A 16,870-nucleotide genomic window follows, 5' to 3' on the forward strand; every position below is an offset into this window, starting at 1 on the left:
AGTACCTCAGATCTGTAGGATCCCCTAAAAGTTTTCTAATCTTTATATACAGGCTGAGGGAGCTGGACTCGTTCAGCCTGGAAAAACAAAGGCTGCGGGGTGATCTCATTGCAGCCTTTCAATACCTAAGGTGAGCCTACAAACAGGAGGGAATCAACTCTTTGAAAGGGTAGATAACAGCAGGACAAGGGGAAATGGTTTTAAGTTGAAGGAGGGAAGATTTAGGTTGAATACGGGGAGAAGTTCTTCACTAATGAGAGTGGTGGGGTGCTGAAACAGCTGCCCAGAGAGGCTGTGGATGCCCCGTCCATGGAGGTGTTGAAGGCCAGGTTGGATGGGGCCCTGGGCAGCCTGGTCTGGTATTAAATGTGGAGGTTGGTGGCCCTGCACGTGGCAGGGGGTTGGAGATTCATAATCCTTGAGGTCCCTTCCAACCCTGGCCATTCTGTGATATCAGTTCCCACTCATATCGGTAATACATGTTTTTCTACCATCTACACACTGCCTAAATATTATGTACTACGCGTTGACCTGAACTATTTGTATGGAAAAGAAGGCTGTTTTGGGCAGGCTTCTGCACTATGGACATTACTGCAGTGGAAGGGAAATGCAGGGAACACACAGCAGTAAGCTGAAAGATGTTGAATAGATGCTTTGAAGGAAGACACTTCTAAACAGGGACAAATAGGAACACTTTGCCTCCCTGAGGAGGTTTTAGGATTTCGGTGTGTGTAAGCTCCTAACAGTGAACTTAAAAAGACACTTTCCATTTCCTTGATTGCAGCTGTATTTAAAGAAGATAGTACTTGAGAATGAAGAGCAGGAGGCAGTGACCTTGCCTTACCCACAACACAGGTGGAAGCCATCTCCTCTTGCTGTGGTGTAAGTCTGCTCTTGCTGTGAGGCTCCTTTTGATTTCAAGGCAAAAGGCTGCAGCCCCCATGCAGGAGACCATTGTCCTGCATCTCTTACCATCTGTATGTTAACTAGAGAAAAGGCATCTGATTAATGTCCCTACTGCTGTCGTAAATCAATCTGCATGTGCTTAAACAAGTTACATCAGCCTAATGGGAAAAGATGTGCTGGGACAATTAAAAGAATTAACCCAGAGCAGGGAGATCGATACCATGGGATAATCTGTTGCTGGAGTGTAATGACCAGGTGCTGTGGCAGTGCTGGCAGCCAATTTCTCTCATGAGGAACCTAATATGTTTCCTGAGGATCTGGCTCTGGTGCTCCTGGGCCCTGAAATGCTTGAAGGCTGATAAGGTTTAGTTATTTTTGTTATTAATCTTTGTTGCTCTGAGATGGAAAACAGTTTTGTGTGAATGAGTTTGTGAGTGTGTAAAGAAGTCAGCTTGTACCTTTCCAGCCAGTGGAATTGGAGCATAAGCAAAGGGATGCAATTGATTGTAGTGATTTAGAACTGTTTAGGCAAGCTTTTCTTCTTATTCAGTGATTCAAGAAGGTTGTCTTGCAATGTTTTTCTAGTGCTTTAGTGTGTTGCCTAAATCAAGCAGTACAAATGGTTACCAATGGAAATCAGAAACTCACTTTTAGATTTATATTGCAGTGGTTGCCATGGGAAATGTAATTCTTCTTTATGAAAAGAGAATAAGTTTGTTTTCTTTTGTTACTTTTCTCTCGACATGTGAAAAGTTGAAGTGATGATGTGTTTATTGGGCTTATATCCTTAGAGTGTGCAGTGCAAGCTCTTACTGAAGTTCAAGGGAATTGCACAGGAGTCCTTAAAAAATGGATTCCTGTCTTCCCCAGCCAATACTTATTACTTGAAACTGGTTCAGCCAAGCCTGTGCAAGTTAATGGAATCCTCCAGTCCTTTTCCCCTGAGTTTGCTTGAGGTTTCTCTGGAAGATAAATCCTGTGTTTCACTGGCAAACTTCAGAGAGACTACTCATAGACTGGAAAGTGCTGTCAGAGTAACGCAGCTGGTGATGACAGAAACCTTTCTCCTTTCCTGTTGATTTGATGTAAAGGAAATTGAACTATATACTGAAATGGGTGAGTCATCAGATCCTCTGTTGTGTGGGTATGTTTCAAAGAAAGGCAAGAAAGCCAAGAGATCAATGGATGATGCAAAGGGGCTCCCACAACACTGTGGTTGTGGCTTTTGCTGCAGCTCTGTTATCTTCCTCAGACAGAAGCTCGTATTTTTAAGTCACCTTTGTTCCAGCCTACCCCAAAGCAGGAACAGCTGCATGCTATCAGAGCAGTGAGGAGTTATGCAGGGACCGCTCCTGTGAGGGTGAGAGGTGTCTGTGGGAACTCCACTATGTATGTCAGAATGTGTGGTATTGGTATTATGAAGCCACCAAAACCTGAAGAGTGAGGTTAAAATGCTATCAGTGTTGCCAAGAAACTAAGTGATCAGCTGGCAGACCCTTCTTTGCTAAGTGCTTCTCTTGGGTCAATGCAAGTCAGCTCAGAGCTGACACATAACAGGGAGCCAGGCAATGAATCATCTAAGGGTGCATCGGCTGTGCCTCACCCCAATAATGAAGCTGGCTTAAAGCTTCCTGTAGAAAGTAACTTGAGGTGGAATCCACTTGGTGCACAAGTGCTTTGGGCACTGGCTAGTGTTAGTGCTCAAGTTTGCCCTTCTGTAATTACTTAACTTTACCTGATGGATGGCAGGGAAACCGTCTGTCCTGCACTCTCTCTTATACATATGAGTGAATTTGTCTGTCTACTGTACATAAGGACATTTTTGAAAGATATGCTGAAGAGGATCTGGAGCAAAGGAAGGTTTTTGCTGTCCCAGGGTATTGCTACTATGGAAATGCTACTGTGAGATAACAAAATGAATGGTAACCCCACTTTACCTGCTTTGCGTTTGTTTTGGAGTCTCCTGGCAGTGAAGTAACATGCAAGATGAGGTTTTGCGGCTGATTCTCAGAGTGCCAGTTACATTTAAAGAATTAAATTCTGCTAATGAGGATTGAAATGTGGGTGTATTTTGCTGGCTGGAAAGCTGTTTAAGTATTGCGTGCTGTTGTGTAATGGATCTCAACTGGAAAACCCTACCAGGACAGGCCAGAGATTAAGGGTTAGTGCAAACCTGGCTCTGACCCTCCTCTAGCAGGGATCCAGATGCCTCTGTGAGCACAATGCCTTCAGCAAAAATCTATATTCATTGAACTTCTGACCCCAGTCTCTGAAGTAATGCCAAGTATGTTTAGCACACATACAAATGATGTGGAAATCATTATTGGCTTGCTCGTGACCTGCTGAAATATGGTTCCCCTCTGGGAGCTCCGTTTGCATTTTCTTCAGTTGCTTTGGGTACTCAATCTTTCACTAGACTCACGTGCTACACATTGAGCATTGCTGTGCTTTTGTTCGGGGCTACCTGCTGTTGCCTGCTCACTCCTTCCTTCAATTTTCTCAGGCAGCAGTAGTAGGGCTCCTGTATTCTCCCCCACCCTATGTTTATACTATGAGTCCAGAATGGCTCTTGACCCAACCTGCTTGTGCCATGCTGCCATGTTTGTTCTGCCTTCTCTTGGTGCTTTCACCACCCAGGTGAAGGACATACAGACTTGCTGCAGGCTGTCAGGCAGCTGCACAGATACAGATGGCTTGCAACTCTAATGGCAAGGCTTCTTCCAAAATGAAGTTTCATTTCTCTTCTTTTCCTCTGCATGCACACATGGGCACTGGTAAACTTTTCTCTGAATATCTATCGTGAGAGACATTCCTTCTCTTCAGCACAACAACGAACTCCAAGAGCTCACAAATCTCTCTGAATTACTTGAATGAGAGACAGGGAAATATACATTTTTCTTTCTTTCTCAAGCAAAACTACAAATGAGCTTTATCCTTATGACAAGACTTATTGATAGTCTTTCTATTTACTCTTTAAATAAAGAAAGATGTTAATGCCTGGGCTCTTGCTTGCTGGAGTATCCCTGTGTGTTTACATGGGAATGATCAGAACTGAGTCAAGTCTTACCTTGCATCAGTCTTGAAATATTCTGCATGTTGATACTTCAGCTTTGCAACTTACTGCTTACTTCTTTTTTTCCTTCTATTGTACTTATTAATAAAATTAGTCTGCTTGGGAATCCTACAATTGCACTGAGCTCAGGTGACTAGGATGCATGTCTTTGATGCTGCTTTGCATCCTGCCATTCACTTTGTGCACAATATAGGGGCAAATGTTGCTAAGTGATTCCTAGCTTTTCTTTAACTTTTCCTCTTTTTATGTCACGGGAGAGCTCTTTGTGTGTGCCAGACAGCTGGAGTGGTGCGTGCCTCATGGCATCCCACTGCTCAGGAGTGCATGTCGTTCTTGGGACTGATGCAAGCAGGGCAGATCTGGAGCAGGGCAGGAGGGAATCAAGCCTCCTGCTCAACTTGACCACGTGGAGGAAGCTTTCAAGGCTGCAAGGTTTTCTTTTGTGTCGGCGTGCAGGTGTGCGTGCCTGTGTTTTCTTTCTCTTGAAACTTCAGCCATCTGGGAGATGATTTCAACATAAGCTTGTGTACCTGTGATGCTGTCCAGCATACTCAGGGCTCTGGATTGTGGACTGGAGGTAGCTGAGATGACTTCTCTCAAAAAATTGGAGAACCTTCTGCCAAGTTAATGAATATGAATGCATCCATAAAGTAATATGAAACAGTGTGGGAGCGGCAAGGCAGCAGTCTGGTCCTTGGATTTGCTGGAAACCCACGGAGGATTCAGGCAAGTCCTTGATTGCTCTAGTTTTGCCTTTTCATTGGAGATAATGTAAGTGGTGATGATCATGGCAACCTATTCCTCTGAAGCTGCCCTGAGTTTTTGGGATATTGCTCTGCTGCTGATGTAAGACAGAACTACGTGTGTTATCCAGACTAATGGTAAAACCTGTGCCGTGGGGTTTGGTGGGAGGGGGAAAAAAAAAAAAAAAAAAGATTCAGCCCCTGCTTCTGCCCCGGGTGGAGCTTTGCAGTTGTTGTCCAGCACTTCGATTCAGGCTTTTGGGCCAGTGGATGTTCCAGGGGAGGTGCAGAGCCTGGCAAATGGGGGATTACCCATTGACTGCAAACTTACAGTGCCTGTCTTTCTCTTCACACCTCATCTGCCTAAATTTGTGTGTGTGTGCAAAGTGTTCTCAGGCTGCAGCTGGGAGCCAAAGTCTACTGGGACTGAATGTGGGGAGCTGCAGCTTGTAGTCTTCTGGAAAAGCCAGGGCAGATGTGTTGGATGTCAGTGGTACATGGGAAACAGACAGGAGGGAAGAATGAAGCATTTTGCTGCCGATGAGTGAAGTGTTAGCTGTACTGCTGTAATTGCAGGGAGCTGAGTGCAGTGGCAGCTTACCGGCTGGATCTGCAGCTGCACAAAGCACCCAGGACTCTTCCCTGTCAGATTCTGGTAAGCAGCTCAGTTCAGGGCTCTCAGAGCAGGTTTGTGGCAATTTAATGCCACCTTCTGGTTGCGAATGTAACAGCAGAGATGCTCCTTAAAAAATGAATTTATTACTATATTGATCAACTGCCACTGTCTAATTTCTTTAATAACTTTCTCGAATATTTAGATATTAATACTTATACTGAGCAACGTGGAAGTTTTCCCTTGCATTTAAACGGAGAAATAACACTGATGAGAGCAAAATGACCACACTGTGATCTGCTGCAAAAAACCTTGAAGGGAGAGAGCCGAGGTTACGTAAAAGGCTCCCTGCCCTCACTGTGGGCAGTGTGCTGCCGTGATTTCTGTGTGTCCAGAAGGAGGGCCCAGTCTTCTGTAAGCAAGTACATATTTGTCCTCCCAGAATGTTGTTGAATGATTCATCACTACTTAACGTTTGCTACTTTTTGCTATTTTTAAAAAAATATTGAGATGGCCTTTATATCCAGCAAAGGAGACTTCCTTCCTCAAGCGATGCGGATAATTGAGTGACCTTAGAATAGTGCCATCAGAAAAGAAGGAAGTGACATGAGCTTCCCGTATTGCTTATTAATCCCGTGTATAAACTGTTCGCTGGCTGTGATTAAAGTCAATAGAGATCATGACTGGAATCAATTTGATATCACGAGGTTAAAGGATACAAAATGTCGAAGATGAGATGCAATTACAGGCAGTGCGATGTGCGCTGTCGGGGGGAACGTCTTCATGATCTTCTTTGCTCGTGACTCTTTCCCCGGTAGGGGGTGCAAAGGTATCGCGTATTGAGAGGAGAAAAAGCCTTTTCTTTTCAGCCCCAGATCTGGTTATCCACTGCCTTGCATTTGGGAAGTCTTTGACAGCAAAGGAGGACGAGAGCATAGGAGATGCCGAGTGTAAGCAGATGGAGAAGCGTTATTTGATAGAATTTAATTTCCCTTTGCACATATGCCAGTTGCTATATGAGATGCAGCCTGGCAGGGAATGGGGTTCCTTCTATTTACTATAACTCTCTTGTATTTACTAGTTAGTATTTTATTGTTACTGACAGCACAGCATTTCTATGTCTCTTTTTTGGTGTGGAAACATATTTTATTTCCATAGTTGGGCTATGGAGCAGCTGCTGCTTTTTCATTCCTCATCACAAAGCTTGGATGCCACCTTTTGCATATTAAGATTTTCTTTTCATAAGCAAGAAGAAACTTGCTTACACATCACATCAAGAAACAAATTCTACCCAAAGGTTGGCAGAGCTCCCTTGTTTAATATTTCCTCTTGCATTTCGGCTGTTTGCTATAGAAACTTCACTCTCTGATGAGCACTAATTTACTGCTCTAACAAATTGTTCTTGGCATACGTATGCTTGCACTAATTCTACACAGAAAGACCAGCTTCTGTTATACCTCTGAGGTTGTGATGACAGCTACATGTTTTTCCAATAATAAGTTATTAATAATTGTAAAATAGTCTGGGTAGATACTGTATAGGGCGATAGTAGTGGTAGAATTACTTGAAAGGAGTTAACAAATACCAGGCAGACTTTTTGTCATAATATTTCATTTCTTGACTAATATGGTTATCTTTGTGTTTGATTAAACATTTACTTCTTTCAAGCACGTTTGCTTTGTTTCACTTCTTCCTCATATAGGAATTCTCTTAAAGTTATTTACTTCAGGAATTTTGTATGGGGAAGCCTTAATTTTGTATTTTCTAAGAGTTCTTGAGGATCATCATAAGGATTTCCTCTCTGAGGATGGATATACAGTATTGTATGATCATTGGAGATATTTGAATCATAAAAACTCAACTTTCTTAGAAAAAAAAAACCTTCTCTCTGGCAGAGCTGGTTTCCTCTAAAGGGCAGTCTGCTCAGATGTTTGGATATCATTGTCAGCTGTCTTTATTTGCTCCCAGTTTGTTGAACCCAGATTTCACAGTGAAATCTGCAGCATTTATGCAAGCACACAAAGCAAACAGCAGCTGCTCTGTCTGGGCTGCTTAGAGCTGATTAAGCTGCAGTGAGCTGTGCTGCTTGTGGCTCTTGGCACTAGGAGACCCCAAGCGAACTCCCTCCAAGTTCCCACAGGCAGCTCTGTAAGTCTGAGACAAATCAGAAGCTGAGCCATGCCTAGGCTCCTCTGACAAATAGGGGGCTGCAAGGGTGTTACGCCCTTCTGCTCTTTCATGGCAACAATCTGAAATGCACCTCCATGTCTTGAGCTGGCAGCCTACTTTTGGCAGCTCTTTCCAGCATGACATCTTTTCTGTGTGTGGAGGCACAGTACTGAATATCCTTTCCATCTAGCCAGCACATCCCTGACACGGCGGCGTGCTTGGAGCTGACCCTGTGGTGCACACCTTTGAGTTTAGTGGTGGCAAAGTAGGAGAGCTATTTCCTGCACTTATCCCAGCTAAGGGCATGTGGTGATTGGATCCATGCCAGAGCCACGACAAGTGTGTGGGTGGCTCAACTCGATGTTCATGGGTTACTGTAATTTTCTGCTTGTGAAAAGCCACCACAGGGCATGTATTTTGGAGATTATCACACTTCTTGGGTGATTAAAGTCTAGATGAAACCTGAAGCATGTGATAATCACCCAGAAATCCACTGCCTGGTAGGTATTGTACTTTAAGGAGATCGTACCATTTTCTTCTGTAATTTACAAAGCTACTGCAGCAGTCTGGTTCTCAGCATCTGCTTCTCAGTCCACAGTGTCTGACAGGCAAAGCTAGCTTTGTTATTCCCAGGATGAGAGTACCCAAAGATGATTTTTTGCTTTTTTTTTTTTTTCCTGCTGTAACATGCGATGGGAACTGACTCTTCACCTTTAAAGTCGTACTGACAGAATATATGTAGTTTTTTCCAGGAGACTAAAGACAGGGCTTGTTACCCAGGAAATGTAATTGTGTTTGTGTTATGTATCCCTTCCTGGCTCGCTGTCCTGTATTTTTTATCTTGGATCACAGGCTCTATGCCCTGATGAGGCTCTGCTGCTTGGCTGTTGGCACACAGTGGGTCGCTCAGAGGGGCTGTGACTGTGACAGCAGCCCTGGCTGCAGCCCCGAGGGCACGCATGCAGATGGAGATGTCTGTGGGATGGGAAGTGCCTATCCCTTCCAAGGAGAACATCTCACGTTGGGTTTTTATCTCTGATTTTTGAAGCAGTGTCTGTGCCACTGCCGGTAAGGAAATATCAGTATCTGAACACCAGGCATAGGTGATGACCTTCATGTCATTTTAGTGTATCATTTGTATTTTACAGGATCTGAAAAAGGACCTGTGAAGAAGTTATGGGTTACATATGGTATCTGGATGCTGTCCTGTGTTGCCTATGCTTTTGCAACATGGTAGATAAGTGAACCTGCAGCCCAAAAGCTGGGAAGTCACCATATGTTCAGTGTGAGGTTTTAGGAGCAGTACATGCAGTGGTTACTGTTTCTGTGCTTTGATGACCTCTTTCTGTCACAGCTGAAACAACGTGAATGGTCATCTGACATGTTAGGTTTAAATATGGTTTTGCACTGATATAGCCTTATCACTACAGGAAGGTATGGAAGACCTTGAAAAAGAAAATAATGTAATACAAATGTATTTAATAACAGATCAATGGATCTTGGTGTTTTGTAAGAGATCAACTTTATTTTCTTATGGCACACAGCCTGTTCAGGTCTCATCTGCAGTCTGCTCACAGGGAGTGTTTGTGTGCCTCTAGTCAGGGACTGTAGGAATGCTCCGTTGTCAGGAAGGTTATCTGTGAGCCACAAATTTGTCTATGTAACTGCAAGTGATTTCATGTGCTATGGCCACGTTTTCAGTATCTATCAGTACTTTTTTTTTTTTTTTTTTCCCCAATTTCTTGTCTGTTTCTCTTTCCAACAACCATTCGACAAATGACTACATGGAAAATCTAGATTAAAAAGTCACATAAGCTGCTTTAGCCAGTCATTAGTTTAAATATACTGAGTAAACTTTCATATGCTACATCAATTCAGTAAATGGAGGCAGGTCACTGCATTAAATGGACCAACGTGTGCTCAGGCCATCAGATGCTTTCCCTCTGCAAGTGGTGCAGGGGTTGTCCTCTCTCCATCTCTTATCTCTTGCTAGAAATGGTCTACTGGGGAAACAGTTTAATTTGTCAAGAAGTGGACTCTTCACTAGTTTATCACAGTTCACTGTCTGCACACACCTTTCTGGGAACATAGAAATAACGAAAGCTAACCAGAATGGATGTGAAACTCTATCTCAATCTCTTTAATTAGTCCTTTTTTATCATTACCAAAGAACATGAGAATGGAAAACTTCCACTGTAGAAACAAAATAATTGCTTGTTCCATTACACTGATGTGGCTTAGGAGCTTGCTAAGGGGCATAGCTTATGAGATGTCTCTGCTTCTTCAATCTGGTTATGAAGCAGCTACTGCAAACAATTCCTGCCCATGCTGCAAACAGTGATATTTTCTTCTATCCTAGAATATATGTAACTTCTTTAGGATTACAGGGACTATCTCTTCTTACAGTGTATTGCTGATCTCTTTCCTCCAATTTCAGAAGGTTGTAGGTAATCTTTGTATGTGAAGTTACTTCTGGATGTCCATGAAGTAAAACACAGAACCTGTAGATATGGTAAAGTCTGTCTTATTTAAAGAAAGAAAGAAAATAAAGGGAGAGAGTAAAACCTTTGGAGCGTCTTTCATCTAGTGTGATATAGTATTTCATATTTATTACAGCTGTGCCCATTGTAGGGCCTAAGGAGATTACAGTAACCTGTGTTTTGTAAGAAAATGAGAGCACAGATAATTGCTTTGTTTGCTAATCTCTTTAATGATATCAGCTAGCAAGTTTTAAAAGTTCTGCAGAATGAATCTAAACTAACATTTTATTCTGAAGAGCCTACCTTGGGGAACCCAGATGACTACTTCTGAAGCAGGTAACTTACCTGGGATGTTTGTCTGCTATCTACTGTAGGGAATTTGATCCGAGTCAGAGGTTGCTAGAATCACAAGCCCGGAACAAATACCCAAAGCTTATTTACTCAGCTCAGTCTCAGCTGATATTTTCTTGCTCTTTGGTTTTGTATCAGGAGCAGCTGAAAACTTACTCTCCCTACTGTGAAACTGAGAAAAACCTGATGTTTATTTAAGGAAAAGATAAGCATGCGTTACAAGAAGCGCAAGGGTCTTTTTCATTACTGCAGGCTCTTGATTTCTTGCTTACATCCACTTGGATTCTACTTTGATACAGAGACTAAAGACCTTTTTTCTTTTCTGGTGTGTTTATTTGACTGAATTTAATAACTTCTTGAAAAGAAGATCATGAAGTGCCACAGCAGTGGTTGTGGCAGATCACAAGGATTTTTTTCTGATTGATTATTTCTGCTTTGACCAGCCCTATCTGTACTCTCTTTCCAATCTGTATTTAACAGATGAGCGTTTCTCGGTAATGAACATTTGTGAGTATCCCAATCTGTGAGTGTGGCAGCCCTCCAAGTGAGGGAGGAAAACTGTGGGAAGAGCTCCCACTACTCATTTTACTGCTCAGCTTCAGGCATCTGTTTAATTGTTCCCAACAAGCTGAAGCAAAATGGACAGGCAGACACAATCAGATGTGTTCTAATTTGCATTTCTATGACATTTCCCGTGCCAGGGTAGGGTTTGGCAGTCATTTTCTCCCTGGAGTAGGAGAAAATGCCAGACTTGCAGAGAATGGATTTCCCTTCTCTCCATGTGGTACTTGAAAAGAGCAAAGTAAGACATGGAGAAACTTGCAGCCTCATTAAATTCAGTACTAAACTTTTGACACGAACCCATAAGGATGTTTAAGGATGTTTCGCATGATGGCTGTTCACTCTGGAATGATTGGGTTATTGAGACTCCTTTGCTGTTAAGAAATGTGACCTAAGTGGTGGATGGAAAAAGAGTAGCTGGCCCAGGATAAGCATTGATTTGGAGGCAGGAATGGAACATATAGGTTAATGAGGAAGTATGTAACCTATAAAAGTCTGTGTTAAGATCCACGGAGTGAGTTTTGGCCTCATCAGGCAGGATGTACCCTGGCTGTAAAACTGTCTAGATTCTATGGGAGCTGGCGCTGATTCCTTGGGGCTACATGTAAGCTTTTCTGACCAAATGTGGGTGACCTCTGCTCTCTGAAAGCCCTTTATGAGATCCATACTTGGATGCTGGGGGCGTATTTTTTTCTGAAGCAATTGCCAAGTGCAAGCTGGGCTTCCCACTTTGCATTTTTTCATTCTATGGTTTTACCTCTTTTCTCTAGTGACTAAAGATGACTTAATGATGGACTTCCCTCGCTATGGGGCATATCTGTTTTGCTTGTGAGAATCCTAAGGGCTGTCCTGGAAATGCTAGTGGGAGTTTGATTCACAAAAAAAAGCTTTCATGTTTGGTTTAAGCCATTTGCAAATGTAGCTAGGATAAAGGAGCTGCATAAGCCGCCCCAGATTCTTGTTCACTTCTTGGGTTAGAGTTTGCTGTAACCAAATCTGCACATGTAAGCTGTTAGACTATCGTGAATGTCTAAAAAGCTGCTAGGGAATTCACTGCTGTTGAGGTGATCTGATTATATGTACTGAGTATCTTAGTACATCTTTTTTGAAGCCTAGCAATGTTTCTAACTTCTTTCTTAAATGGCTGCTCCTGTGTAGTTAACAGAAGTCAACTTCAGGTTAAAGCCCATTTAAGCTGATGCTAGATTTAGCATTTATGGTGATTAAAAAAATTGCAAGAAAATAGATACTACATAAGTGGCCATAATCTTCTCAGTGTTTGTGATGCTTGAGTGGCAGAGAATGGGGTGCCAATCTGAGATTAGGAATCTAATTTTAGGGAGCTAATGAGAGTCTCGTTGAAGAGAAACAGTGAAGGTGGATTAAATTTTGTAGAATTAGTATTTTTAATTGGGCCTCACACCTGCTTAAAACTTTACAATCAAGGCTTTAACCAAGGCATGTGATTCCAAATGCTATTTCCACATATATCATTCTAATAAAGTCAGACAAGACACTTCAGTTACACCCTTGATGAAACAACCAAGTTGCATTGTCAGAGGTTATTTTTCTTCTGCTGCTTGAAGTTTGATCAGATTCCATGCCATTATTATTTGATTGCTGGAGGCATTACTTAACTGCCTCCTCTGTGTTCCTTCCAAAAGGACAGTGACGAGCAAGTCCAGCCCAGGATGTGAGAAACAAGTGCAAACTGCACCTCTGCACCTTCACTTCTGCCCTTGGGTCACAGTACGGTCACCTTGCCTTGAATAGACCTCCCAGTTTGTTTTTTTTCCATCACTTGAGTTCCATACTGCAATTTACTTTTATTTCTTATGCTTATCTGCCAAAATAGAGTTGCTAATGGCTGCCCTGCTCCTGTGGCAATTGCTTAGCCCTATCTTAGGAACTGATCATGGTCTCTCAAATGCCAGCCGTGAGAATCCTAGCTGAAAATCAGAGCTGACTGCTTCTATCAGACCGGCATAAGTGGGAAGAAGCTAGATTTCCTAAACAAGCAATTTTGCTCAATTGACAACATTTCTTCTTATCACTTGTACCTTCGTGCCAGCTGTAACACACTGCATTCACTCCAAGGGAGCATCACGTAAAAACTTCATCCCAAATGAGTAACATTTTTTTTTTTTTAAATTTCTTCTGCTCCATTGTCTGTGAAAGGAAGAGGAAACACATGCTTGGGATAGTACAGGAATGAGAAACAACTTTAGGGGTTGTAAAATCATTTAGCCCAATCTCCTGTATATAGCAATTGAGTTTGTTTAAAAAGGAAGCAATTAGGATGCCTGTTGTTTCTGGAACCAGTAGGTGGATGTGTATGTGCAAACAAACACAGTATAAAGAGATTTTTTGCTTTGTTTTTCTTGTCGAGAAGAGCAATGGTGGATGAATCCTTAGTTGTCTAACAGCAGTCCTTTCCTTAAATCAGTGCTTCCCCCATGCATGAGGCCATCTCCACAACTTTATCTCTGCATCCTTGCCAGTTGCAACCCATGTAGCATCGTTTTATCCATCACGGAAATGTTGCAAGCACTTGGAACACAGTGGAGGCAGTTCTACTTGACCAACAGCTGAGGAAACAAGATGTTTGTGAGGAAAGAGAAGTAGGAAGGGTGAGCGTTACAGGTAGATATTGAAGATATTTTTATATACATGAAGGTGTTTTTAGAGCTCCCTATGTAAACAACTCTGCAGGTGATGATGGTTTCGCTAGTGCTCCTGTTTTAAATGCTGCTGGAATTGTTTCTCTTATTTCAAGGTTGATTTTGTCCACCTTCAACTTTTATTCACTGGATGTTTCTCGTTTGGTTTGGAAAGCTCCTCATTTCCATCTTCCCAGAGTGCAATTATGTGCACAGTGTGATGACTGTGTATGTAACACTGTCTACACTTTCTCTTCAATGAGCTGCATATGTTGAGCTCCTTAACCGTCATGTCAGAAGGCTTGGGCTTATTTGTTAAAGCCAGAGAATTCATTTGTGACACTCACTTGAACTCAGTCCAACATCTTCAAATCCTCTTTAAAATGCAGACACCAGAACAAGATTCAGTAACCTGGTAGGGGTCTTGGCAGCAATATGCAGAGATGGTAGAATCTATCATTATTTGTCTCTCTCTTTTTTTTTTTTTTTTTAATTCAAGAATCTCATTAGTCCTTTTTGCTATAGCATTGCCCAGACAGATTACAGTGAGGCGATTATCTATAACGACCCCTAAATCCTTTCCTGAGCCCTGTTTTTCAAAGCAAATTCTTCCATTGTGTAAATATAACTGACAGCTGTTCTTTGATCTTGAACACTTGAGCTTACCTACATTTATTTATGTTATGACCATTTACCCTGGTGACTCAGGACATCCTGCAATTACAACCCACCTATTTCTTAGTTTACTACTTCACAGACTTTTATCTCAGCTGTAGTATGGAAAATATCAAGTCTCTCCAGCATAAAAATGTCCCTGTTCAGTGGTGCTTTCCCACAACTGTATATTAGGATCTCTCAATGGCCTACTTTATAATCTATAGACTTTGTTCTGTGCTAATCCCATAGGATGTGAAGTTTGTAGTATTTTACTAATCCTCCATTCTTCATTAGCAATATGTGAGCCTTTGCATTTTTGTCCTGGAAGCAAAGATCGTGATCCATACTTCTTTCCTTTGTAGGCAGGTGCAGTCCATCCTAGGCTGCTTGTGCTCATTTTCTACCCTATTGGCACAACGTTATTTTTTTATGCATAAGGTATGGGTGGTGTCAGTAGGGAAAAGTGAGAGGAAAAGTACAATCTAAACATATTCCTTTCAGTGTTAAAGTCTAAGATGGTTTTCCTTATTTCATGTGTTCCCACTGTTAGGGGAGAACTTATGTATGGCCCTGGGGGCTATCCTCCAGGCACTGGACATAATGCATGTCAAGTGTCTCTTTGTAAGAGACTCAGTAAATCAGTTCACTGTGTTACCTCATTAAGATTTTTTAATCTGTGTTACCCATTAAAATTTTTTTAATCTGTTTCAAGAAAGATGAGACCTTTTCAGTGAATGGAAGCTTGCATTGCTCTCTGAGGAATATGTTAGATCCATGCATTAAAGGTGCTGTTTCAGCAAGAGATTTGGGATGTGCTGCCAGTCAATGTGTTGCTGGGTTGGAAGTTTAACTACTAAGTGTCAATTAACTTTAAGATTCCAACTGACTTTGAATAGTGAGGGAGCTGACAGATACTGCCCTCAAAGCATTGATTTTGTGCCTTCTCTATTCATTTGACATCGTTTTTCCTTTTCCATCTGTAGTTAATAGCATCTTTGCTCGTATAGGTGCTTTTCAGCCCCATGACTTCTCATCTGATGTAACACGATTCACCTGTGAAGCTACCTGTATTTTAATGATGGGTCATTCTTTCAGGGAGAGAAATGAAGAATGATGCTGTAGTATCTCCTTGCGTAGTGACAGCATGCCCCCCATCTCCGAGCAGTTGACACAAATCATTGAACACCATGAAGGAAAAAATCTGTTATCTTGCTATTCCCCAAACAGCAAACCAAACTCATAGAGACTTGTGCAGCAGTTAGAGCTCTCCAGCTGTTGTCTGCAGGATATGATTTTTCACTGCTAAGTGGTAAAATTCGTCAAAAACTTATCGCTCTTACTGTTAAGACCTGAAAGCTTGCTCTCTGCTTCCAAATATGCCATTTTCTCTTTTCATTTTCATAAGTAAATAAATCATCATTTCCATCATTTCAGTCTTTTCTTTAAAATAAGCTTTCCTTCTTTTGAAATAAGGAAATTCTGCAGCTCAGCACAGTGAATTCAGTGAACTCCAGCCCTCCTCTTCTGACAGATCTATAATCTGATGTCATAGTCTGGATGAAGCCTGATTTTAAAAATTTAACATGTGACTTTCACAAGAAAAAAAAATCCTGCCTATGGTAATCCAAAGATGTGTTAATATGTTTAAACTTAAAAACCATTCGAACAAAAAAACCCCAAACTCATCAAAAAACCTAGAAGCCTTGCATGTACAATCTTAACAGTCTTTCAAACTTGTATCCAAATCAGATCTCTTAAAAATGTTTAAATTCTTTTTTTTTTCTTCTAATATTATAGAAGATATTATGGCACACTAGCAAATTTCTATACAACACCAAAAATAAATAGGATATGTGTGTTCACTACTGAGGAAATCATGATTTTATTTTATCTTGATGCAACATACCCATGCCCCAGTTTTCTCTGCAGAGAATGCCTGTAACAAAGTACATTCTGACTGTTGATTGTGTTCTTCCTGTGGTAGTTCATACAGAACTTGATGATAATCTTCTGATGGATAATCTCTAACTGTGAATATGTACACGACGTCCATGTTACCAACTATATTTTGTAGTTTGCCTCTGAAATGCAAACTCTCAGTAGCACAGGCTGGGCTGTGAGCCTCCGCTCAGCCATCTCTGTGGGTGAAATGTGAACAGAAACTTTAGTGAGACACAATGGGAAGGGTAAATACTTGACTAATACTTTCTGTCATCATATCATTGGAATCCTACACTATGCTTTTAATCCCCATAATGAGGCTGCTGGAAACAAACCAGTCACTAGCAGCTGAGTGCTGAATGTGTATTTAGGCATTTGGCAGTTCTTTTTCCTCAGCCTGACAAAAATAACTCACTCCCCTTCTTCACAGTAATGAATTCCAAAGAGAGATGATGGTAGGCTAGGAACAGTGCAAATTCTTCCTCTGACCCAGTTTCTAAACCACTTTTTAATGCCCTGATCGGATGTATAAGAGGTGCTAGGAAGTATACATCGGAAAGTATATAGAGCACATGAAGAATGTGTGCTGCAGAAAAACTCAACTTCCTTTTATTGAACTGTAGGGTAGCTGTAACGTGGGTAGTGCAGGAAAGCTGAGTCAGCAAGACCTTGATTTGCAGTGTTATTGAGTACACAGAAACTTCATTTGGAGTTGT

General features: G+C 41.7%; 1 long non-coding RNA gene across 1 annotated transcript in view; it reads left to right on the forward strand.

The window, feature by feature from the left end:
- The first annotated feature begins 324 nt into the window (after positions 1-324).
- The window catches only part of LOC128078020 (uncharacterized), a 173,673-nt gene continuing 157,127 nt past the window's right edge, over positions 325-16,870 (forward strand). Inside the window, exon 1 of the long non-coding RNA XR_008205268.1 lies at positions 325-374. This is a non-coding gene — a long non-coding RNA (uncharacterized LOC128078020). The remainder of the gene's footprint in view (positions 375-16,870) is intronic.

The sequence above is a fragment of the Tympanuchus pallidicinctus genome, unplaced genomic scaffold, assembly GCF_026119805.1.
Source record: "Tympanuchus pallidicinctus isolate F22 unplaced genomic scaffold, pur_lepc_1.0 scaffold16, whole genome shotgun sequence".
Classification (NCBI taxonomy): Eukaryota; Metazoa; Chordata; class Aves; order Galliformes; family Phasianidae; genus Tympanuchus; species Tympanuchus pallidicinctus.